The sequence below is a fragment of the Calliphora vicina genome, chromosome 3 (assembly GCF_958450345.1).
Source record: "Calliphora vicina chromosome 3, idCalVici1.1, whole genome shotgun sequence".
Classification (NCBI taxonomy): Eukaryota; Metazoa; Arthropoda; class Insecta; order Diptera; family Calliphoridae; genus Calliphora; species Calliphora vicina.
Genome location: NC_088782.1, coordinates 9,562,754 through 9,587,437, shown reverse-complemented (window position 1 = coordinate 9,587,437; position 24,684 = coordinate 9,562,754). Strand labels below are relative to the sequence as shown.

General features: G+C 29.8%; 1 protein-coding gene across 1 annotated transcript in view; it reads left to right on the top strand.

The window, feature by feature from the left end:
- LOC135953691 (uncharacterized) overlaps positions 1-24,684 on the top strand; it is a 74,096-nt gene that overhangs the window by 19,105 nt on the left and 30,307 nt on the right. Inside the window, exon 2 of the mRNA XM_065503664.1 lies at positions 7,798-7,921. The gene's annotated coding sequence lies outside the window, so the exon portion shown is untranslated. The remainder of the gene's footprint in view (positions 1-7,797; positions 7,922-24,684) is intronic.

Below are 24,684 nucleotides of genomic sequence, written 5' to 3'. Positions count from 1 at the left end.
AAAAAAATAAATCACTAAACAATATTCAAACAATTTGCTCAACAGAAATATTTCTTCCAGGCACGCATGTCATAACTCCTCATTTTACTATCATTCACATGTTATAACTCACTCAATGCCATCACACATATAAAACACTATAAAACAACCTCCGACCGACCGACCATCCGTCCCTCCCGACACCACATTAAAGAAATCAACTTTTGTCATGATTTCTTTATTTTTTTCAATATTTTTTTTTTTTATAGTAAATCATGGATTAAAGTGCTTTAAGGCAGGGTTTAATATTCAGCACCAAAATAAATAGCCCTATGTAACGACTGAACTGAAAAAAGTTTAAGTCTTCAATTTCAACAATTTGCTTACTGAAAACAGTTGACTGTGCACACACATTACAACAGCAAGCAGCAATCGATTTTGTTTTTTTCCAGCAGCCAAACGAATCAGCAGCCGCCATGTTTCAGTTTTCAACTCTACCGCACTGATTACACGACTTCAGCAGCAAAAACAATTCTGTGTGTGCTGCTTACGCATTGTCAGTTTCGAGTTTTGTTTTTCGTACTACGCAGCGTAACAAAAACTGCTAGCTCGACTGAATAGTACGACTGGCTAGTTTGGCTGGTTGTATAAAATGTGTGTACAACAACACACACTTTATGAAGCTAGGTTGAATCGTATGATTTTTTGGTTTTTGTGTTTACATATCACAGAGGAAATTTAAATGTTATTATTGTTAATAGAAATAAATAGGAAATTCTTATATTTATTATATCTTAATTAAAAATACTAAAAAATAAATTTAATAAAATTATTAATTAATAAATTTAGAATAAAAAATTATTGATATTTTTTTATTATATTTTATATTGACTAACACAGTACAACATTTTTCAGTCCATTGCTTTGGGACTCAATTCTGACAATTGCACGTGAAAGTAGCCCCAAAAATAAGGACTTCTGTATCATTAGTTTTGTCAAGTTGGCTGCCATAATAATTTAATGGCCATACGAATTTTTTTCCTCAAGGTGGATTTTTATCACTTTTTCTATATTTTAGCACGGTTATATCTCGTATACCGTACGGAATATCTCTTTTGTGGCTGAAGCAAAGTTGTATATATTGAATAGTAGAAGAAAAGTACGGAACATACCTACCCGAAAAAGTTGCATCCAGTGCCTTAAAAATCATAAAAATTAAAATTTTTACCAATTTTTCACCTTTTTTGCTCAATAACTGGATTACAAATCCAATTATGGACCGAACACCATGAAATTAGGTCGTGTGATTTGTGTTTATATGAAAGTTATTTATCATGAATTTTTCTTGTATACCATAATTTTTAACAGATTTATTCACTTTAAAGTGATTTTCGGAAGCGGGTCTTATATGGGAGCTATGAATAATTATGGACCGATCATAAACAAATTTGGTACATATAATTTTCTCGGCACAGGGACGAAGCCTGTTGATGTTGGCTGAAATCGGTTCATTATTTCACCTAGCCCCCATACAAATGTCCTCCCGAAATTGGACTTTATCGGTCATAAATGTTTAATTTATATATGTATCTACACAAAATTTCGCTCCAAATAAGTTTTATATATGCAAAATTCATGTCACCAAATTTTATTATGATCGGTCCATAATTATTCATAGCTCCCATATAAGACCCGCTTCCGAAAATCACTTTAAAGTGAATAAATCTGTTAAAAATTATGGTATTCAAGAAAAATTCATGATAAATAACTTTCATATAAACACAAATCACACGACCTAATTTCATGGTGTTCGGTCCATAATTGGATTTGTTATCCAGTTATTGAGCAAAAAAGGTGAAAAATTGGTAAAAATGTTCATTTTTGCGATTTTTAAGGCACTGGATGCAACTTTTTCGGGTAGGTATGTTCCGTACTTTTCTTCTACTATTCAATATAACCGTGCTAAAATATAGAAAAAGTGATAAAAATCCACCTTGAGGAAAAAAATTCGTATGGCCATTAAATTATTATGGCAGCCAACTTGACAAAATAGCCCCTTATTTTTGGAGCTACTTTCACGTGCAATTGTCAGAATTGAGTCCCAAAGCAATGGACTGAAAAATGTTGTACTGTGTTAGTCAATATAAAATATAATAAAAAAATATCAATAATTTTTTTTATTCTAAATTTATTAATTAATAATTTTATTAAATTTATTTTTTAGTATTTTTAATTAAGATATAATAAATATAAGAATTTCCTATTTATTTCTATTAACAATAATAACATTTAAATTTCCTCTGTGATATGTAAACACAAAAACCAAAAAATCATACGATTCAACCTAGCTTCATAAAGTGTGTGTTGTTGTACACACATTTTATACAACCAGCCAAACTAGCCAGTCGTACTATTCAGTCGAGCTAGCAGTTTTTGTTACGCTGCGTAGTACGAAAAACAAAACTCGAAACTGACAATGCGTAAGCAGCACACACAGAAATGTTTTTGCTGCTGAAGTCGTGTAATCAGTTCGGTAGAGTTGAAAACTGAAACATGGCGGCTGCTGATTCGTTTGGCTGCTGAAAAAAAACAAAATCTATTGCTGCTTGCTGTTGTAATGTGTGTGCACAGTCAACTGTTTTCAGTAACCATGTGATCAAAAACTGAAACTAGTTACTTTTTTTTAAGCATGAGACTGTAAAAAGTCAACTATTCAGTAAAATGCGACTGCTTTTAGTAGTTCTTCGAAACCCTGCTTTAAGGTGTAAACGATTGTATTTCTCGTGATACATTGATGTGTGGTGAATAGTTCGAGTGAAAAAGTGAGGAAAAAATTCCAAGATTTATTATGTTGTGGTATTAACAGTTTCTTAGTTAAAAGATTTAGAAATTTAGTATTTTGAAAGAAGCTTAATAGTATTGAATGGAATTGTAATTGCTGGAATTCTTGTTTATGAAGTGCTGATATGTCATAAAGACGTCTTACGTAAAATAAGGTCTTACCTAGAGTGATCAAATATTCGAATATTCCAAAAACCGGTTTTCGAATAATTCGAAATAGCGTAATTTTTAAAAACCGGTTTTCGGTTTTTTCAATCAAAAACCGGTTCGAATAACCGGTTTTTAATTTTTTTTTCAATTTATGTATTAATTTATATTAAGCTTAAATATTTTTTTTATTAAAACTAATTAAAAAATCATTCAGTCTTTTAAAAATTTATTTAACTTAAATTTTAAAAAAAAAATTTAAATAATTCGAAAATTTTTTTTTCCAAAAAGTGAAAAAAACAATATTGAAAAAAAAATTTTTGTCTACCTAAAAATATTTAAAATTTGTATTTTGAAGTATAATTTGGTGAAGGGTATATAAGATTCGGCTCTCTTACTTGTTATACCCTTCACCTTCGTGAGAAGGGTATATATAAGTTTGCCATTCCGTTTGTAATTTCTAAATTTTTCATTTCCGACCCTATAAAGTATATACAGTGGTGGCCACCAATTTAAGACAAATACTTGAATTTTTTTCATCAACTGAATTTTAAGTGCGATAGAGCCAAAATAAAAGGACCTCTAAGGGTATGAAATTTATTATTAATGTTTCTAGTTTCTGAAAAATGTTTGGAAAAATCGGTAAAACATATATGAACAAATTTATGTGGAAATACGTTGACCCACCTCAGCGAACATCCGCTGTTAATAACATGATATGAGCGAAACTAATGGAACTAAAAATACGAAATTTGGTCCGAATATTTTATAATAATAAAAATATAATGATATAAATGTGAGGAAATATGTTTATTTAAAAAAAAAATTTTTTGGTCAAGTTGTAGAAAAATTTTATGTGTTCGTGGTGAATATGTATGAATTGACACAGTCGAATAAAACACACTTGTGTGTTAAAACAGTCCTCATGCATACATATTTGTGGAAATATTTGAAAAAATAATTGACAATCACGTGGAATTTAGCAACCAATTTTTGTCTTAAATTCCTGGCCACCACTGTATATTCTGGATCCTTATAGATAGCGGAGTCGATTAAACCATGTCCGTCTGTCTGTTGAAATCAATTTTCTGAAGACCCCAGATATCTTCGGGATCCAAATCTTCAATAATTCTGTCAGACATGCTTTCGAGAAGTTTGCTATTTAAAATCAGCAAAATCGGTCCACATATGGCTGAGATATGAGGAAAAAACCAGGACAACCTCGATTTTTGACCTATTTTTTACCTATATCTGGATTACTAAGACATTAACATAGACAATATGGATATCTAATGATAGATATTTCGAAGACATTTGCAACGACGTATATAAGACCATAGTAAGACCTACAATGGGTCAAAATCGGAAAAAAAATTTTGAACCCGATTTTTTTTTTCACCAAAAAAATTGAGAAAACAAAAAAAAAAAAATTTTTTGAAAAAAACAAAAAAATTTTTTGAAAAAAACAAAAAAATTTTAAAATTTAAAAAAAAAAATTAAATAACTATTAGAAAATTTTTGATTAAAAAAGTAACAGAAATAACATGTTCACTTATAGTTGGAGTTGCATTGTATAAAAGATTTACTTTATTTTAACTTTTTGAAAATTTGTTCAAGTAATCAAAATCTGTTTTTAAGTCGCTAGTTGTTGCAATACTAGTTTTTTGTGTGGATTTCGAACTTCTTTTATTGTTAAACTGAGTTATACGAAGCTAAATCAAACACACGCCAGAACGAGACGCAAAATTTTCGAAGGCAAAAAACAAAAATGAGCCTGAAATAATGACAATGACGCGCGACTAGTCCTTGATGTATAACTTGAGAAAAAGTGTTGTTTAAAGTAACCGCTAATTATTAAAAGTAATCGCAGAAGCTTAAAATAAATAAAAAAAAATCGATTTTGTCGAATAATTATTATAATTCGAGACAAAAAACCGTATTGTCGAATAATCTTACTAGTCTTACTACAGGCTGTCACTATTGACATTTTCTTTCTAAACTCATTTCCAATTTGATATCAAATGTTTGACATTTGTGACTGATTACATAACGATTTGTAGAGTCAACATTATTCGACGTAATGCCCTGTAGCTCCCCACTTTACATTTTGTACACCATTAATCTTGTTTTTTCATCTTGAACGGGGAAGCATTTTTCAGGGAACAATTTTTACAGATTGATTAGACATTTTGCAATAAAATATAACTTTTATGTCCGTAATTTCAACAAATAGATAACTGAGGTGTAAAATACACAGCAGATACATTTACCTAAAAGGTAACTTGACATTAATTTCAAACCATTATCTACGGGTAAAAATTACCAAATGTGATTACTCTATAAGTAACCAAGCACTGATAGATATTGTTACGAAATTGTACTTGAATTCAAATATAACGATTTTAACGGCTGATTTAAAAGTTGCATAATGCTTTCAAATAGCAGTGCCTCTCAAACTGTAACATATCTGTGGGCATTATAAACATTGAATAAAAGCTTTCAGTTGACCATTGATCGTAAGTATGGCAACGCTGTTTGCTTCGAGCGTATATTCGAATTCGAATATTCAGTTAAAGAACATTGTAGAAAGTACACCACAGATGGCGTATGTATTAGAAAGCTCTAGAATATACGAGCTTTGACAGTTAAAGAGCAATCTAGAGTTGGCAGTTTGGCAGTTTTTTCAGAGACGCTATTCAAATAAACATCAACTGAGTGCCTTAAAGTGTGCTGTATTTTTCAAGTGAATTCGTGTACATTATAAAGTGTGTCTGTATTTCTGCGAATTTATAAACGTGTATAAGAAACACTGAGTGACTATTTAATTCTGTTGTTGTACATTTTAAATAAATAAAGAGTTGTTACAATTTTTAAACTATTAAACGGCTTTTATTTGCAATCAATAGTATCCGGTTTATTTAAAGGATACTATTAAAATAAACCAACGTTTTGAAAAGGTTAAAACGTAACAATATCTATTTGTTGGAATTACGGGCATTAGTATTATATTAATTATATTTAAAATATGTTTCTTCTTTAAAATTCCAAAATTTTTTTTTCCTTTACACAAAAAATTAAACCTAATATTCGGTCGGACTCCAATGATTTTTGAATTATATTTTTTTTTTCAATAATTAGGGATGTTTTCTCAAATTACTCGCAATTTAATAAAAGTTTTTAAATTAATTGTGTTGTCCAACTGAAAATAAACTTAATTTTGCAAAATTTCACTTTGTGTGTTTGCTGAACTGTGAACAGCCCAATTATAGCCAGGCGTTACATTAGCTAAGGTAAAGTGATGTTATATGATGTCCATTTATTTATTTTATTTTTTTTGTCCCTTTTGATCTATCAAAATTAAAATAACAAAAAAAAAATTGCTATTATGAAACGTAACATCCAATAAATTAAAAACCCCATCAAAACATAATAAAATTCATATTAAATTAAGTTTGTTTTCTATTAAAGCGAATGTATAAAAAAATAATACAACACAACAATGTATAACAATTTAAAGGTTCGTTAACTTTTGATCCGTTAAAAAAAATATATTCATATGTATTGAAATGTTAAATTCAATAAAATTGAAAATAAACATGGGAATCAACACAAAAAAAAAATATAAAAATTTCACTTGGCTGGCAAATCAAAAAGATAAAAAAGTGCTTTAGTTAATTTTTATAAGACACACTACTACTCACTTTATTTATTCGTTTAATAAAAGCAAAAAATTTGTTAAGTTTATTTTATGTTTTCAATTTAAAACTAATAATAAACGTCATGCAAAATTGAATTCAATGTCTTTTGATCCGAAAAAGTAAATGCCGACAACCAGACAGACAGACGCATGTATTTTACGACGTGTTAATAAATGGTGCAACAAATGGGTGGTTGAGAGTGAGAGGTTTACCATCTAGTTAATTAAAAAAATATGTTGTAATTTTTAAAATTGGGGTTTGTTTGTAAAAATCAAGGTTGGCTACCGTTACCGAAATAATCAAAAATACCGCTATGGATATTTAAAAAAATCAATTAAAATTATGAAAATGCAATTTCTTGTTTTCCACAGAAATGTAAGAAATTCAAGGTCTCTCGGCTTCAATTCGTATGTTACCAAATTTCTCTGCTCTTGGATGAATCCTCTTGCTTGATGAATTGCTGTTTGAGTATCTACACGCAGAGAGAAAATATAGTTGTTCATGTTTCCTGTAACCGTTTCAACATTGTTACAAGTTTTTTTTAAACAATATTACTGTTATAGTAACTATTTAAATGATTGTGGTAACCATAATATGGTTAATTTACAATTCACATGATTGTATCTACCATATACATATATAGTTACAGTAAACAAGTATATGTTTGTGACAACCATTTATATGATGAAGGACTTGCCCTATTATGTTGCTCTTGGCTTATGGATATCACAATCTGAGAAGAACATATGATAAAATTATTCATCATAAATATGGTTGTCACAAACATATACTTGTTACTTTAACTATATGTATATATGGTTGATACAATCATGTGAATTGTAACCCCTATATCAGAAAAATATTTTATTTTCTCATATTGATGGTGAGTATACAAGATTCGGAACAGCCGAATATAACACTTTTACTAGTTACTACTAAAAATTTCAATAAGTTGGCAGCAACCAAATCAGGAGAACTTTCGATTAAATATAAATTATCAATGTAAAATGATGAACGAGAAAATTTTGTTGCCAATTTAAATTTATTTACCAAATATATCTCTTAATATAAATATGAAGCTAATTTTACAAAAAAAAAAATAAAATTGGAATAAAATATTCTATATTTTTAGCTCCTTTATGCGCCGCTGGGTTTGGTCATAAATACTTGGCATCACTGTTTACTTTATGTCACCACTGTCACAGTTGCAAAAAAGTGTAGTACTCGAAGCTGTATACGAAAGTAGCATGAACTAGGTAAATATTATGAAATTTATTTATTAAGCTGCATATAAATCAACTCATTTTTAATATAAATACTTTAAAGACATATTTAATATAATATAACTTAATAAAATAAACAAAAAACTAACTAAAATTTCTTTCATAAATTTCTCTACCAACAATGTTATCGCCTAAAATGAACTTTGTATTAACCATAACGTCAAAGAGTCAGTTAATTTATTTCTTTGATTTTGATTTTAACTTTAATCACTTATTATCAGTTGTGTTATTTGTTTATTTATTTATTTTTAATTATTTACTTTCTTAATTTGTGTTTTCGCAAGAGATAACTAACTATGACTTTAAGGCAATCACATTTAGTTTGATCATTTGTACAAACAAGTATTAAGTATTTAAATTAAAATATCATGTATGTACATACTCCTTTTTGGTTAAAACAAGTAAAAGTGATATAATGAAAGTTTATTTTTAAACTTTTCTTTATGCAAGTTTTAAAACAACAAACATACGTACCTACCTACCTATTTAGATAAATATTCCAGCCAAATATATTTATACCCACATTTTTACACAAATAACTGCTAGTAACAAAAAACGGCAAAAAAAATCAGGCTAATAATAATTCACTTGAAAAATTTATTGCAATTGGTATCAATTGCTTTTTTAAGTAGCGAAATAAAGAGAAAAACTTGCAACTGAAATAAATAAGCAGCGAGGGGGAAAAAAGCAAAAGCTAATTATGAAAATTGTAGGCAATAAAATTTAAAAAAAAAATAAAAAAGTTAACTGAAAATTTTAAACGTACAGAAATTTAAGTAGAAGTGTTTTGTGGTTAAAACTTAAACTAAATATAAATGTAAAGATTTCTATCAAATTGTTTAAAACAACACAATAACAAAATTAATGCGCTCTAATAATTTTCTCTTGTTTTTGTGTGTGTTTAAACATTTGTTTTTTTTGTTTGAAAAATCTTACTTAAACCTAAAAAATTAAGTTATGATTTTTGTTTTGCTTTGCTTTTGTGTCTAAACATACATAATTATTATCTTTTGTGTTGTATTTTTAACAAAAACAAAATTCTATTGCAATTAAACTAATTATCACATTATGTAAAACATAAAATTGTAGCTGTAGTTAAAAATTATATAAAATTTATTATTAAGTCAATTATTGTAATGAGTTTTGGCCTTCATTAATGAACAACAACATTTAAATTTCCAAAAACAAACAACCAAAAAATAAATAAAAAAAGAAATCTAAATCAATTTAAATAAATTGCGATGTTGCAATGCATAGAAACTTTGTAAATTACATCATGCATATTGAGGGAAATTTAATTGGTTTTTTTTTACAATTAAGATGTTTGAATGCCTTCTATTTATTTGAAAACGGATTTTAAAACTAGTAGGCGACACTATAAATAAGTGCCTTTCGAATTTTGTGCCATTTAAGAAGTTATCATAGCTGCCAGTTTGGCGTATAGTAGGTAGTTTAGCGATTTAATGTTTTTTTTTGTATTATTAAATTTGAAAATGTGGAATTTTGTATCAACGAATCATCATATGCGGGAAGTTTTGCTTTACTTCTATAATTTGAAAAGAGTGCTGCTGAAGAACACCGATTGCTCGCTAAAGCTTATGGTGAATGTGTTCCATCGGTTTCAACGTGCGTGAGATGGTTTGTACGGTTCAGAATTGGTGATTTTGACACGGATGACAAAGATTCAAAAAAGCTGGAAGATCTAGAATTGGAGGCATTACTCCATGAATATTGTTGTAAAACTCAACAAGAGAAGCTACCAAATCATTGGGAACTTCTCAAGCAGCAATTTCAATTGAAAATGTTTGCGAGCATTAGGGGTACCGCAAGGCTCCGTCCTTTCTCCTTCTTTATTTCTTCTCTTTCTAAACGACCTTCTACGTCAAACTTCCAACCCTATCTACACTTTTGGAGATGACAGCAACATTTGCCATTCATATTCATTCAATTATAGACCAAGTCTGGCGGAGATTGGAGCAATGACGAGCAAAACATGAATGACACTTTAACCAAGATCTTGTGACAATCTTTGAATGGGGTTGTGCGAATAGATTCGCTTTTAATGCACCCAAGACTCAATGTTTTATGTTAACACACAAACGCACAACAGATAATGTTGCTCCATCTGTTTTTATGGGTGGTGTAAATTTTGAGGAATCAGAATCTCTTGATGTTCTGGGCATGAGTATTCAGTGCGATGTCCGCTGGACAAACCACATTTTTCAAGTATCGGAAGAAGCATTCAAGTGCCTTGGATTTCTAAAACGGTATAGGAAATGCATCACTCCATCGCCTTACTATTTACACCACTTATATGCGACCCAAAATGGAATACAACTCTCATGTGGAGTTACTCGACGGCGTACAGGAGAGGGCGAAGGTGCTTATCGGTGACAGTAGGGTATCTGGCTCTATTGATTCACTGAACATCGTGGGTTATGTTTCGCAGTTCTACCGATACTACAATGGTATGTGCTCTGCTGAAATTAGGGAACTTGTTTCCGAAACCCATATTTTTGTACACAAAACAAGTTCTTGGGCAAGGCTCATCAATTAGTTATCGACTGGACAGTGGATCGCACAAAACATTACAGGGATAATTGTTTCTTTAGCCGTATTTTCCGCATGTGGAATAAGCTACCTCCTGAAGTCTTTCCTGTCACTTTCAATATAGGGAAATTCAAATCAAATGTCCACAAACACTACTCCCTACACAATGCTTTGTATGAGTTCTTGTCCGAAAAAAAATTTTTTTGTACCGAATCATTACTTGCGATTATAAATGAATCCATTACGATTACCGGAATCGTAAGAGATCGTATGAGAAGCCCGGCCAACCAGACGAATCGACACCCAAATCCAAATATCCATGGCACTAAGATAATGCTCTGTATTTGGTGGGAGCAAAAAGGTCCTATCTATTATGAGCTGCTGAAATTTGTCCAGATCATCACAGGGAACCTGTACCTCTCGTTTAAAAAGAGCATTGGCCGCAAAACGAATAGAAAATACGGCCAGATATAAGACCGTAATATTTCATCATGACAACGCTTAGTCACATGTTGCTATAGCTGTAAAAAACTATTTAGAAAGAAGTGGTTGGGAAGTTTTGCCTCACCCGCTTTATAGTCCACACCGTGCCCCGTCTATCTACTATTTGTTTCAATCGATGCAGAATGCTCACTCTGGGATACGCTTCACTTCAGAGTATCCGAAATTGTCTTGATTCGTTCTTGGCCTCAAAAGATGAGCAGTTGTTTTAGATAGAAAACCATTTGTTGCCAGAAAGATGGGAAAAGGTCATTGCAATACTTTGAATAATTTATATTGTACAAATGTTTAAAATATTTAAGTCATACAGCCCAATTATGAATAAAAAATTCCCCGGGAGTTTTTTCCCATTGAATTTGAATAGGAAAAATGGGAAAAGGGAATTTTTATTCAAAATTAGACATGTCTGAAATACAATTGGAAACTTCCTCAAGGCAATTGGAAATTTCTTAAATGCAATTATACATTTCTGAAATACTACATTTAGTATTTATTTGTATGATTATATGACAACCATTACTAAACTACTTCTAAGTAATGTATATGGTATATATTTGTCTTTGCGATTTATGTTAACCACTAATGACTTGCCATTCCTAAATTATTGCTGTATAGAGGTTCAAATGCCAGACTGATTTTCAAAATATTAGAGAAATAAAACTATTTATGAATGTTATTTTTAATTAAATACATATTTTTATCCATTTATAGTTCGGTTTTTACTACTTCAAATGATTTTATTACTAATTAAATTCGATAAACCGAATTTTCGTTTTTGAAACGAATTCATAAGTTTTGGGGTTCTGTTAACCGAATCCACACAATTTAATCGTTTTACATTCGAGTAAACAAGTCCGTTACAATGAACAAAACCGAGCGATTTAAAGAACAACAATTTGGCAATTATGTATTCGTTTTTGAAAATCCCACATTTTGAAATCACTCGATTTATAGAGAACAGGGTCGTTTTTTTCACTTTAATTAACTGAAAAAGAGGCGGCATTTTTTTGCCGTTTTAAACTAAATAAATTTTATAAAATTCTCTATATTTAAAGCAAATATTTACTCCCCTTTCTTTGCCTCTAAATATTTGACTCCTCTTATCATCACAGTAAAAAGTGCGTGTGTATTGCGATTTCACTTTTATCAAAAATAAATATTTCAATGACATACAAGTGAAAATACAATTTTTTCAGCAAAAAAAAAGAGCTCTGCAAAAACTAAAATTAAATAAAAATGAAATAATTTTTAAATACATATATGTACCACTCGTTTTTGTTGTTGTTGTATTACAATATAATAAATATCTGTACAAGTATCTGTCTATATGCTAAATAAAAAAAAATTGCACTTATTTTCAAGTCAATCATATTATTCATGTTGTTGTTGCAATGCTTGTGGCTGTTACGTGGTGTTGTTGTTGTTGTTGTTATTGTGTTATATTTTATGTGGCGTATAAATTCATACTACACTTGACACTGAAGTAGATATTTTCATTGCTGCCGCTGAGGCTGCGGCTGCTGTTGCTGTTGCGGCAAGTGTGGATGGCAAAAACCATAAACCAAACTACACACACACACAATTTGATCGTTTTTACAATGCAAAATTGAGACTGAGAGAAGATATTTCAAATAATAACGACAACTGCAGCAGCACAGCAGCACCATCAGCAGAATATATCGAATTAATAAAAAAATAAATATGTGTGTTGGCAGACGTTATCGCATTTTCTTGACAAGTGAATATTACAAATTTATTTATTTAATTTTTTTGTTTTATATTTTTAAAGAGCAAATTGTGTGTTTTTTTGTTCGCAATATAAAATGGAGTGACCAAGCGAAATTGAAAAAAATATTGTAAGTCTTCTTTTTCTTTTGTAACACATAAGGATTCCCTAAAGAGTAAAAATGTTTGAAAAAAAAATTAAATATAAAAATTACTTGTGTCACACCCTTCAAATTAACATAAGAGGAGTTTTATGTAGATTAAATGTTTCTTTTTTTTTTTTTTTGCATATTTATGGTTATTAAAGAAATTTTCTTGGAAAACTAGAAAGAAGCTGGAAAATTTATTCTTCTTACAGGTTATAGAATTAAGACAAATTAATGGGTTGGCCATGGGCTATACACAAAACGTTACAAACAAGTTGTTAGTAAAAATTACAAGATTTTATGTTGATACTTTAAAATTCCATCATATGTAAATCATTGATTGGCACTTATAGCTGCCAGGGGCCGAACATACTCGTTTATTTACCATAATCATAACAGATGTCAAAGAAGTTCATACAAATTATTCAATGTGAAAAACAAATCACAATCTAAGCTGAATATATTACTCTGTTCCATGTTCTCCTTATGCCCGCCACTGATCTCAATCAATAGAAAATGTCTTAGTTCAGAATTTATTGTTTGTATAACTTCAATATGAGGGATTTACTATAGATGGCGTATCTTTTGAACTCAGTTTTTGTTTTTAATATCTTATATGTCATTTTGAAGGGTACACATCTGTCATTTATTCCCACTTTGTTATTGAACATTATAGTTTAAACAACAACGTTTTTTTTGCTTCGAAAATGTTGAATTTTGTACCACCGAATCGTCATATGCGGGAAGTTTTGCTTTATTTCCGATTGCTCACCAAAGCTTATGGTCAATGTGTTCCATAGGTTTCAACGTGCGGAAGATGGTTTGAGCGGTTCAGAAGTGGTGATTTTAACACGGAAGACAATGATCGCCCAGCACCGCCAAAAAAGTTTGAAACCCAAGAATTGGAGGCATTACTCCATGAAGATTATTGTCAAACTCAACAAGAGCTTGCTAAAATCATTGGGAGCTACTCAAGCAGCAATTTGCTGCAGCAGGATTCATCCAAAAGCAGGAAAATTGGGTACCATACGAACTAAAGCCGAGAGACCTTGACAGACGATTTTACATGTCTGAAAAGATGCTTGAACGCTATAAAAGAAAATCATTTTTGCACCGAATCATTACATGCGATGATAAATGAATCCATTACGATTACCCGAAGCGTAAGAGATCGTATGAGAAGCCCGGCCAACCAGCCGAATCGACATCAAAGCCAAATATCCATGGCGCTAAGGTAATGCTCTGTATTTGGTGGCAGCAAATGGGTTCTATTTATTATGAGCTGTTGAAATCTTGCCAGACCATCACAGTAACGACCATCAGTAACGAACGCAACTGATTAGTTTGAAGTGATCATTGGCCGAAAAACGACCAGAATATGCGGCCAAACATGAAACCGTAATATTCCATCATGACAATGCTCGGCCACATGTTGCAATATCTGTTAAAAAGTATTTATAATGAAGTGGATGGGAAGTTTTGCCTTACCCGCTTTATAGTACAGACCATGCCACGTCCGACTACTATTTGTTTCGACCGATCTCTCTGGGATACGCTACACCTTAGAAGAGAGCTTCCGATATTGGCTAGATTTGTCCTTAGCCCCAAAAGATGATCATTTCTTTTGGCTCTGAATCCAAATGTTGCCAGAAACATGAGCAAATGTCATAGCTAACAAGGGCCAATACTTTGAATAATTTTATATTGCACAAATGTTTCAATATAAAGCTAAAAATTTTAAAAAAAATACCGCATTTTTAAGTCATAGAAATTTTGTTCAACCAAAAACTTTTTTAAACAAATATTTATCAAATAATTTTTCCTCACAAAAAAATGTTTACCCAAATATTTTTTTACATCCAAAGATTTTTTTCCAAAAAATGTTTCACCCAAAAAATTGTTCAACAAAATAGTTTTCAATCTTTATCTTCCGCACAGTCGATTATAGCTTCTCTTAATCCGAATATCCTTAGAAGTTTTATTCTTAAGCATCTTAAAATTTCAATTTTAAACAAACGTTTTTGTTGTTTTGGTTGTGATAACTGAATTTATTAAATGATTTTTAATTGCTAATATTGAAAAAAACTATATATATAGGTCCTGATTCAGAAACATGAAAATCACTGTTTTTAAAAAAATTTTTAAAGTTTTTCAAACAAACATTTTAAAATTGTTTTCCATATGTGCTTCAGAATCAGGTCAATAATCGAATCATCCGATTAGAATGAAATCCAACAAATCTGAAATCCAAGAAATACTAGAAAATGCAATTTTCTTGGTTTAAAAAAGCATTTGTCTGTTTTTCTCACACAGAGAAAATAGTTTTGGTTGTGATAACCGAATTTATTGCTTATCAAATAATCGAATTTTTCAGTTGTAGCTGAAACAGTTTAGATGGAGTGACAAAAATTCAGTTATTTACATCGTAATTCTTCTCTGCCATCTTTAAAATCTATGGATATTAGAGTTGGGTTGTTCATGAACGAACAATCATAACGTATGTGTTTTATCTTCGCAGAAATAATACTGTAACTTAAACTTTAAAATAATCCAATTTTGAAAACAATAACTCCAGATCAAACAATATTTATCAACCATAATATTACAATTATGGTAATTTTTTGTAATTCAAACTACTTTTTCGTATAGTCTGGTTATGTAATTTAAATAAATTTTCAATATTTTAAAAGTTACATAAAGACCCCCATACTAAAGAATAATTTAAAATTAATTACTCGTATTTTTTTTAACTTAAATCAAATCTAATAATAGAATTTATTAAAATTAAAAAAAGTAGTAGTAATATTATATTAAGCTTAAAACAATACAAAAGTAATAATAATAATAATAAAAAAAAATAAAAATACACTTCCCTACGTGCATAGAATATTTTCCATTCTACATATTTTTTGTTTGTTTGTTCTCTCTCAATAGTAAAAGTATAAAATTACAAACTGTGAAAATATTTCTGCCATTTAATAAAATGAAAATACAACAACTACACTAAAATGACATCATCGTGAAAATTTTATAAAACCAACCAACAAACAGCTAACAAATGGACAGACAGTCTGACTGACAGACAGGCACCAGCACCACATACATATGTGGCAAGTGTTGTTGTCGCTGGGGTGGTGTTTATATTTAATTAATAAGCATAAAACCACCAAACCCATGATTTTCCACTATTTAAATGTAATATTTTCATTAAATTTTTAGACTTGTCTATAAAATTTTAATTGATCAATAGTTAGTTTCTTGCTTGTATTTTTCTTTTTGATCGATAATGTTAAGGAAGTTATTTAAATTCAGTATCCCCTCCTTGAGTTAACCTACAATGCATTTTACATACATAAAAATCATTTAATATTTTATTACCTTGTCTAGTTTTTGTATGTTTTTATTTTTTATTTTTATTTCTGTTAAAAATAAAACAAATTGAGGCAGGTTCTGTGTTATAAAATAGAAACTAACTTGTGCCACTTTTAATATGAAAACACCTTTAAGTATAATTCACGTTAAACCCATCAACAACAACGCAACAAAGCTATAAAATGATAAAAAAAAGTTCATAAACTATTGGCTTATGTAATAAATAATTTCTTTAAAATCTTATAAATTATTTACAAAAAAACTCTGCTGATAAAGATAATAATAATTCAAAACAGCAGTAGTACCATCAAACATACTTGTTGCCACGACAAGAATTTCACTCGGCCAAAGACTTAATCGAGCTAAGGAAATGATTTTCCCCAGGAAAAGACTCTAGAACAACATTGGAAGTCTGTCTCGTGATTATGTGATAGAACATCGTTGTTTTAAAAGAGGAAATTAGAAATGAAATAGCTAATATTAAGAAAAGTTAAGGAAAATTATCTTAAACAGTTCCAGTTGATCATTAGCTTTGACTTTATCAACTTTGCTTTACTGTATGACCGATACATGAGAAAAATATTTGGTTTATCAAAAAATTTATGAATGACTTGAATTAATAAGTCTCTTAATGCGAAATGCCTAATGTTTTTCCAAAATATTGCTTAGTCTAGACAAGTGATCCGCACTTACATATATCCAAGGGCCGAACGCGATCATCTATTATTATATACACAGCAGGAATGTGAGCGAAACTCTCTTTTCGCCAAAAAAAAAACAAACAAATTGGAGATAATGCTATACATCTAAGAAGCCTTTCTAAAATGCTTCAGAATATACACTCTCTGAATGCTTATCTTTATAGTGTGATTAAGTGACAAAAATTCAAGTTTTTATTGGAATGAAATACTTTTAAAAGTGCTGCAGCTCTAGATTTCCAAAAGGAAATTATAGATAAAATTCTGGATAAATTTTAGAGGTATTTCGTATTGCGATCACAGTGAAAAATAGATAATTGCCTGTAATCTCTCGAGTCATATTTGATACTGATAAGGTTTCAATAACTATACAAGACAATATTTCTCCCGGCCTCCTAACAATTAAAAACCAAGATTAACTGACTAGTTCATTTCATTGTGAAACCTTGAAAGAAACAACCTTGTGGATACTGACAATAAGGTCTAGGATTGTCAAGTGGGCGAGGTTCTTTCTCCACTTATAAGATCAATCGCCATTGATGAATTTTGCAACCTTTTGAGTGAACAAGATTGTGACGTAATCGGTTATGTTCATCTAGAGAAAAGTAATGATGATATTCCAAAGACTCCAAACAGGCCAAAGGATTTCATGAAATATTAAAAACCAAGAGTAGAATAGAACTTCATTTTATTGTGAGATGAAGCCGATCCATAAAGGAAGCAACCTTGCGCTGACTGACAGTTCGTCGTTGATGAATTTTGGAAAAAAAAATTTCGAATTTTAAAAAAAAAAAATTTTTTAATTTAATTTTTTTTTTAATATTTAGCAAAAAAAAAATTTTTGGTGAAAAAAATTCGGGTTAAATTTTTTTCCGATTTTGACCCATTGTAGGTCCAACTTACTATGGTCTTATATACGTCGTTGCAAATGTCTTCGAAATATCTATCATTAGATATCCATATTGTCTATGTTAATGTCTTAGTAATCCAGATATAGGTAAAAAATAGGTCAGAAATCGAGTTTGTCCTGGTTTTTTCCTTATATCTCAGCCATTTGTGAACCGATTTTCTCGATTTTAAATAGCAACCGAGCTATTTGGGCGCTTCGGAAAGTTGATTTCAACAGACAGATGGACATGGCTTAATCGACTTCGCTATCTATAAGGATCCAGAATATATATACTTTATAGGGTCGGAACATTATATTGTAGAAATTACAAACGGGTATAAAAACAACGATCGTATATGTGATTATTTTGAGTAATTTTTTTGTTTGCGTTTTTGTCTAGTTTCCGCTCTATGTGTATTTCTCTATGATTTAAACTTAAGGTAGGGTCACTCACACATGACAAATATTTGACGAAAAAGACGTAACCACTAAATTAAGTCTTTTATTTATTTGAAAAACTTATTTTACTTAGGTTGATTCAAAACAAAATATTTAGTTTTATTTTATTTGATGCTGTTTGATCTTACAAAACACTTGTAAGAGTAAACACGTCAAACAAATTTATGCGAAAAAAGTGGTTACGGTTTTTTGAGGAAATATTTGCCATGTGTGACCTACCTTTAGTAACTTAGTAAAAATTTTAAAATTCTTATGGAATGTTACGATAAGTGGGAGGGAGTAAATAATTCTATTTCTTTCTACAACTTCAGTAAGTCAACAGCTAATACTTCCTTCCCATTTACGATATGCTGGACTTATCTTTGCTACAAAATTCTATGACAAAGCTGACAAATCTCCAAATTGACTTAAACAAAAAGAAAATGTTGTTTCCCTTAACCCAATACTAAACATATGTATGAACATATGACGATGATGATGGTGATGGTGATGTGTAATATGTATTAAGCTTAAGTGGAACTCAACCATAAATTTATTTTTGCTGCTGTCATATATTGCGGCATGCAAACACACATCAGCAAACACCAAACGATGATCTTCATCAGCAACATAATCGTCACCAAAAATATAAAAACAAACAAAACAGAAATAAAAAACTAAAAAAAAAAATTTACTGTCAAAAATTTGTCAAATTTCATTTAAAAGTTTGACTGACTAACTTGTTTTTCCAAATAGAATGAATGGAATACCTATAACGTGCTGTTGTTGGCTTTAATGTTTGTAGATCCAATGGTGTCTGGCATACTGACATGTGTTTCAGCGAGTGTTTGCTCTAAAACGGTTTGTTTATACTTTGTATAATATACTACTTTTTTTTCCATTATTTTATTTATTTATACTACAATTTTGAGTTTTTGTTACTTTTTTGTTTGTTTTTAGTAGAAATTTTGTTTAAGTAGGTTAGTACTTTAAAATTGTCTGATTCGTTTGGTTTTAGTTCGTTTGGCACTTTTTAACGTAGCGGAACTGTTTTGTGTCTGTCGGCTCTTTATACGCCTTTGTGTCATTCATTAGTGTTTTAATTATTTCCGAATTTTATGTGAAATTAAAGTTCAGTTTTTGTCAGTTTTTAAATATGTAATTGTAAATCAATGGTTTTCCATACATGTCAGTGATAGTAGTGTCCATTAGTGTTGTGTTTTGTTTATCTATAAATAGAGATATCAAAACAAATTACTTGAACATACATATAAAACAAATAATTAACTTTCAATTTTATTTTACTTTCAATTTAAAATTTCTTTTTTGTTTCTATTTAAAACAAATTTGTTATGGTGTCTTGAATTGATTTGTTATTAAAAAAAATAGTGAAATTATCTTAAAACAAATTTTGTAATATAAAAGAAAAATCACACCTTCCATTCCATTCCATTCACATATATTTCTTCGAAATTGTAGTTATATCGATATTATGTTGTTGGTTTTAGTTCGTTGATTCTGCGGAAATTCAATACTTTTCAGGTAATTCATTCATCCATGTGTTATTGTTGTTAAATATTATTAAGTATTTATTAAAATACTTACTATACAATATTCATTTGATACATAGATCATAAGTCAAGCATTAAATTTTTGAGAAAACAATTTGACGTAGTTTTTCTATGGTGTTAATTTGTGAAGTCTGTGTTATATTTGCATTTATAATAGATAAATTCTTCATAATGCAATGATCAACGATATAAATTGAGTTGAATTAATAATATAACAATAACAATTATTCATATAAATAGTTTTTTTTTGTCGAATATTAGCGATTTTTCACACCTACAGTATCTGGAATAATTATATTGCCAAAAATCTCATTATAATTATCCGGTTCGATACAATTTTTCAACGTGTGATTTTTACACGGAAAACAAAGATCGCCCAGGCCAGCCAAAAAAGTTTGAAGACCAAGAATTTTGGAGGCAATACTCCATGAAGATTGTTGTCAAACTCAACAAGAGTTTGCAAAATCATTGGAAGCTACTCAAGCAGCAATTTCAGGATTCATCCAAAAACTGGGAAATTGGGTACCATGCGAAGCCGAGAGATATTGAAAGACGATTCTGCATATCCGAAATGATGCTTGAACGCTATAAAAGAAAATAATGTTTACACCAAATAATTGCTTGCGATGAGATCGTAAGATATCGTATGTGATGCCCGGCCAACCAGCCGAATCGTCAACTAAGCCAAAAGGTTCCTATCTATAATGAAGTGCTGAAATCTGGCCAGACAGTCACAGGGAAACTGTATCGAACGCAACTGATTCGTTTGATGCCGAAAACCGCCCAGAATATGCGGCCAAACATGAAACCATAATATTCCATCATGACAACGCTCAGCCACATGTTGCAATACCTGTTAAAAAGTATTTAGCTTTATAGTCCAGACCTTGCCCCGTCCGGCTACTATTTGTTTCGATTGATGCAAACCGCTTTCTTTACTTTGGAGCAGAGTACCGCATTTTACAATTTATAAGATACTAGTTGACCGCCCGGCTTCAATTTTCTTTAACCTGTCTGTTCTTATTTATTTGCAAATAAAATACCTAAATTTTTACTGCATACTTTAGGGAGTTTTTTTTTATTACAGTTGACTGTACTCAAAAAAAGTGTCCGAGTTTTACCCGGAATTTTTGATTTTTTTTTCTTTACAAACCATCTCCTGAAAATTTCGAATCGAATAAAAAAAAATCAGAAAAATCGCTCCGGCCGTTCTCACGTGTAGCCATTACATACATGGAACATTTCATTTTTATATACGTATGTAGTATATAGATAAAAGCTTGTCGCAACATTTTCTGATGTTGAGCTTTATTGTTAAATCCTTGAACATTGAAAGTTAAATAAAAGCTTGCTAAAAAAGGCTTAGAGCTTTTGAGGATTTAAGACTTTTCTGAGTCTAAGTTAAATGTTGTTATTTTTACCTGCAAAGCTTATAACACTCAAGATTCGAATTCGTTTTAAAAACGAAAACGTTACACGGATCCGTTTTACAGTACAGGGGCCTAATAAACAAGTTTGGCTACCGTTAACACTAATCCCAGCTACGCTGAAAATACCCTTTCAGCTCAACTACCGTTAGCGCTAAAATACCGTTACCGAAATAACTGCAATTACCTGTTTACCCTAAAATACTGTTACCGAAATAATCGAAAATACCGTTTCCGTTTTTCTAAAAATCAATTTTTGGTTTGTGTAATTGTGCAGGAATATAAAATAACTTGTTCTAGAACGGGTGTAATCAGAACCACTTCAGATACTTTAATAATTGGGAAACAAATATTTTATTTTCGAATTCTCTATTATGCATATAATACAATTGACGTTAAATTTATTCATAAATCTATTAAATATATTTTCGGTAAATATTAGTCTTATAATGCTAATTCTATAAATCAATTAAAATTTCTTCATCTGCTTTTCTATTTCAACAAAAAAAAATCACGAATGAAAGAACTAGTTCTAGAGCTGTAGAACTAGTTTTTAGGGTTGCAATTTCATACATAAATCATTGATTAAAGAACTGGTTCCAGAATCGTTCCAATTCCAGTTCTGAAGGTTAAAATATCAAACAAAAATCGTTTTTCGCAACTCTAAACTTGAATGAGAACTGGCTATATGCATTCATTATAGAACTAGTTCTAGAGCTAATACAGTTTTTCCTGGGTGAGTTTATTTAAATTCACAGAAGTAAATTTAAGTCGGACCGAAATTACCTTTATCATTTAAACTAATTAGCGTTACCGTTTCGAATCGGTAGCCATCATTAACCATCTAACCCGCAAGAATGCTTCAAGGTATGCATTACAAAACACCAATTATCTCAAAAAGTAATTATATTTTTATTTTTTAAATGTAACTGTGACTTTAGTTACAGCTTTGTTAACATTTCTCTCGAATCTCGAAATGCATTCTAACTTTTACTTTTTGTTCTATCAGCTGTTTTGTGAGTGATGTCATAATTTTATCACGTGAAATATTGTGTGTGATTTTAGTTTTAATCAAAGTTTTACTAACTTTTAGTCGACCGATCTATTCTAAATTTTTTTTTATTAATTCTTTTTCATTAGTTTTGCAATAAAATCGTATCATAATTATTGATTTTTACATCTAAACCGGCAACAATGCCCTGAGGCACTCTCTTCATCTTTTTGCACCTGGTTCCTAATCCTAAACTTAATTTGCAAATTAGATTCTGATGGATGCTATGGGTTTATTGGGTCATAATTACCCTAAAAAAATTAATCGACAACTTTTTTTAACTTTTTAAAGTTTGCGTGTTAGAGGGTTAATAATAAATGATCTAAGATGACAAAAAATAACAAATCTGAATCTGAATTTCTGCAATAAATAAATTTACTTTTAATTCTCACTGACTCCAGTTATACTCATATTTTATTGAAATTAACATGTAAATTTCCTAATGGATGCATTCCTTAGTCACGCAATTTTACTCATTGGCCTTTCAGAACTTTGTCATGAATTATGTTCATTTTTTATTTTAATACTTTCACAGTTTTAAAGTTAATAGCAAAATGAACTTGAAACTTAACTGATTCCACTATAAATAAGAAACCAAAGGTGATAAATTTTAAATACAAACTAGACTAGACTGTTAAATTTTTAAATTGCTAACATTTCTTAGAATTTAACATATTTTGAATTTCATTTCTTTCTCCAATTATAACTATGATGATGCAAATATAACGCTATAATTTCACTTAAAAGAAACACTATACACTTGACACTCAATTATAATTGTTTAAATAAATTTCTTTTTTTTTCTTTACTTCTTAGTCATTTGGTTGAAAATAATATCACTTCTCAGAAATCATAATTAACCTTGTGTAGATATAGTTTTTATCAAAAATATCAATTAAATAAGTTGATATTGTTTTTTTTTACTTAATATTTTCCATAACTGCTTTTCTAAAGTCAAAATTGATGATCACTTGCTATTAAATCTTCTATATTATTCATTCATCTTACTAAAATGATGTCAATATGATTATAAATATTATATCATTTTATTTTATTTGTTATTATTAATATTAATAAACAGATTTTGTTTTTCGATCATCTCTCTAAATATGACTCATCATTAATTTGATATTGTTTGATAATTTCTTAATATTTTGTTTGTTTGAAATAATATAAAAAAAACCTTTTCAATAACATATAATTTGAAATTGTAAATATTGACTCAATAACAGGGTAGTATTATGTATTTATTTTAATAATTGTTTTTTTTTTTTAAACTAAAAGCTTAAGATAGCAATTTGCGGGCATAAATATAAGTAGTACATCTATAAAATAAAATATCATATTGATTTTTTTTATATTATTTACTTGTCATCGTTGTAAAATTTTATTTGTTTTTTACTTAAAATATATGTAATTCTGTTCAAAAAACTATACTATATGTATTAATAAATAAAATACATAAAAAACACACACAAAATTTCAAGGGCTTAAATAAATAACATACATACATATATGTATGTATTTGACGCTTGACTGAAGTTTGGATACTTTACAGTGGAAAAAACAGCTATAGAAAATAAAATACTACCTATTGGGGGAAGGAATTCTTAAAAACATGTTTCGTTACATACTAGTATTAATAAATGAATAAGTAAATATTATTATTTTTTTGAGCGATTAATATATTGCTAAAAATATGGCATATTTATTTTCAAACTCCATTTTCTCAAATTCCAAAATTATATCAGCTATCCCATTACTAGTGCATCATTACGGACCCCTGGACTACTAAACCTATATAGTGTGGTACATGTACCATTTCAAAAATTAGCATTTTTACAAAGATCCTCTCAAGATTTTTTTTTCAAAAATCATATTTTTCAACTCAATTTTCTCAAATCCCAAAATTATTTGCATCCTTTGGGCTACCAAACCTATATAGCGTGTTACGTGTAGCATTCCAAAAATGGCAATTTGTACCAATGATCTTCTCAAGAATTTTTTTCAAAAATCATATTTTTTTCATACTCAATTTTCTCAAATTCTAAAATTATTTCAGCTATCCCACAAATAGTGCATCATTATTGACTCCTTGGACTACCAAACCCATATAGTGTCTTACGTGCACCATTCCAAAATGTTCATTTTTGCCAATGATCCTCTAAATAATTGTTTTAAAAATCACTTTTTTCAAACTCAATATTCTCAAATCCCAAAATTATTTCAGCTATCCCACTAATACTACATCATTAGGGACCCCTTGGCCACGAAACCTATATAGTGTGTTACGTGTACCATTCCGAAAATCACCATTTTTTCCAATGATCCTATCAAGATTTTTTTTTAAAAATCATATTTTTTTCGA